The sequence below is a fragment of the Alosa pseudoharengus genome, unplaced genomic scaffold (assembly GCF_046254945.1).
Source record: "Alosa pseudoharengus isolate Yale_2024_CS ecotype anadromous, Long Island Sound unplaced genomic scaffold, YU_APseudo_1.1 YU_APseudo_1.1_scf_22, whole genome shotgun sequence".
In the NCBI taxonomy this organism is placed as follows: Eukaryota; Metazoa; Chordata; class Actinopteri; order Clupeiformes; family Clupeidae; genus Alosa; species Alosa pseudoharengus.
In genome coordinates this window covers 16,704,222-16,706,721 of record NW_027468680.1, presented here as the reverse complement: position 1 = coordinate 16,706,721, position 2,500 = coordinate 16,704,222, and the positions used below count along the sequence as shown (strand labels likewise).

The following is a 2,500-nucleotide window of genomic DNA, read 5'->3' as shown; positions in this document are numbered from 1 at the left end:
AGAGAATTCAATTTAACTTAACATAACTTACAGTGAGATCATACAAGATTGAAGCAGTATTCTATTTATCGATATTGCATTAATCCCATGCACACCATTTGGCCATTCTTTTCGACTCACATCCCTATAAAATGCAATAAAAACAGACAAAAATCACAGCTTTTAATACAATATATCTATGGAATGGAACTGGGACCTGAAGTGTTCCGGGGTGTGAGCCTGTGTGGTGCTGAACTGCCATTGGCTTGTCTGTGTTCGATGGGCGGGACTTAGTGAAGGATCAATTGTGTTAAAGGAAAATCGACACCTATTACATTGTCGGGCAGGGAATCAGCACTGGATGTCTGGTCGTGTGAGAGGACAACAATGGCTTCACTACAGCATGCAGAGACCCACTGAGTATTATAGTGTCCTAACACTCAGATAAAGTACACACAAACACTCACACACAACATACACAAAGAAATACATACTCGCACACAATCATACACACACATACATATACACACACACACACACACACACACACACACACACACACACACACACACACACACACACACATATATGCATAAGACACACACTCTAGATGAAGAATCGTACACCCAGCACACACACTAACACACATACATGTTGTTCCCCACGGTGAGTGGTGTCCAGTCTGATCCGTACAGGGCCGATGTGGCTTGTGTGTTTTTTTTTGCCCACCCCCGTCCATTGGAGGTGAAGCCCACCTGAGCACCCTCATTAATCATGCCATCTCCAGCCTTCACACGGCTGATTAGCCCAGCCAGGTGCACTCACGCTCTCCGCCCCCTCTGCTCCATCAAAAGCCCTCGCGGCCGGACACATGGGCCCCAGCACGGATCACGCTGGGCAGGGGGGGGGGGGGGGGGGCTGGGGGTAGTGGAGCTGCAGGAAAGGCTGCTTTTAGGATGGAAGCGACAGAGGGGACAGGGTAAGTGGTGTCCCAGATGGAGGGGGGTGGAGGGCGTTCCAATCCACTGATCTGAGGGAGCAGAGAAGAGGAGATGAGAGGAGAAGAGGAGAGGGGAGGAGAGGAGGGGAGGAGCGAGGAGAGGAGAGGAGAGGCTCTGGGAGGCCCTTCTGTCCGAGTGACTCATCTGGGCGAACTTAAGGCTTCAATCTTATATTGAGGGAACGGCTTCATTTCCCCATGTACACATATGGCACACACACACACACACACACACACACACACACCAAATCATGTACGTAAACAAACACACACACACGCACACTGATCCCCCCCCTTCCTGAGTGTCCTTCACTTGTATTTTTCATCAGGATGAATGATAAGCTGTTATTTAGATCCTTATATGCCCCTAATAAGAGAAGGATGGATAGGGATAAAGGGGAAAAAACAGGGAGGGGGAAGGAGGGAGGGAGGGAGGGATGAATATAAAGAAAAAGAAAGGGGCCTTACTTATCTTCTCTGCAAAGGGAATTGGGCTGGAAAAAGCAGGGCAGTGGAGCCTCATTCACCCAGTGTACATACTCACACACACATGCATACACACACACACACACACACACACACACACACACACACGCCCACACCCTGCAGAAAGCCTGACAGTAAGGTTATATAAAGATGGCTGGGGAATTTCTAAAACACTATTTTATATGAAGGCAAAAAATACGAGTGCAAAATTATTCAATATTTAATGCACCTCATGATTTACATTCTGAACTCTCTCTGTCTCTCTCTCTCTCTCTCTCTCTCTCGCACACACACACACTCACACACATATAATTCACACACAGTCATACACACACAATCACACAGTCAAACACACATACACACATGCACATTTCACACTTAAAATTACATGCACTCACAAGGTATGCATTCCTTGTCTTTCTATTGCACAGAATGGACTGTTATTGTTTGAGCAGGGTTTTTTTTATTTATTTTTTTTATTATTGTTTTTATTTTTTGGGAGAGGGTGGGCTTGCTGTCTTCCTTTTCCTTATGGTAAAAAATAGATAGCATGGGGCTTTTTCTTTTCCTTCTTAAGAAAGGAGGGCATCTTAATAGTCGTGGGATTTAATGAAATGCACTCGTTGTTCTCTCGTTCACTTCTTCATTTGCTCTCTGGCTCTCCCTCTCATTCGTTTTGTTATTTATAGTCTATTTGACATGTATAAAGCTACAGTGTCTCTGAAGAGCGTGATAAATCTACATTCATATTATGCCAGTAGATTATAAATGAGAAAAGACATTGGGGAAGTAAAAGTAGGGAGCAGTTATCTGTCTCTCTCTATCTCTCTGTCTCTCTCTCTCTCTGTCTCTCTCTCTCTCTCTCTATCTCTCTCTCTATCTCTCTCTCTGTCTCTCTCTCTCTCTCTCTGTCTCTCTCTCTCTCTCTCTCTGTCTCTCTCTGTCTCTGTCTCATTCTGTCTGCCCGTCTCTCTTTCTTTTTCTCTCTGTCTCTCTCTCTCTATTTTGTTCTTATATCAAATATGATTTATATGC

At 44.9% G+C, this 2,500-nt stretch overlaps 1 protein-coding gene across 3 annotated transcripts in view; it reads left to right on the top strand.

Annotated features, from left to right (window-relative positions):
* The window catches only part of fut8a (fucosyltransferase 8a (alpha (1,6) fucosyltransferase)), a 90,105-nt gene that overhangs the window by 80,939 nt on the left and 6,666 nt on the right, over positions 1–2,500 (top strand). The window lies entirely within an intron of this gene.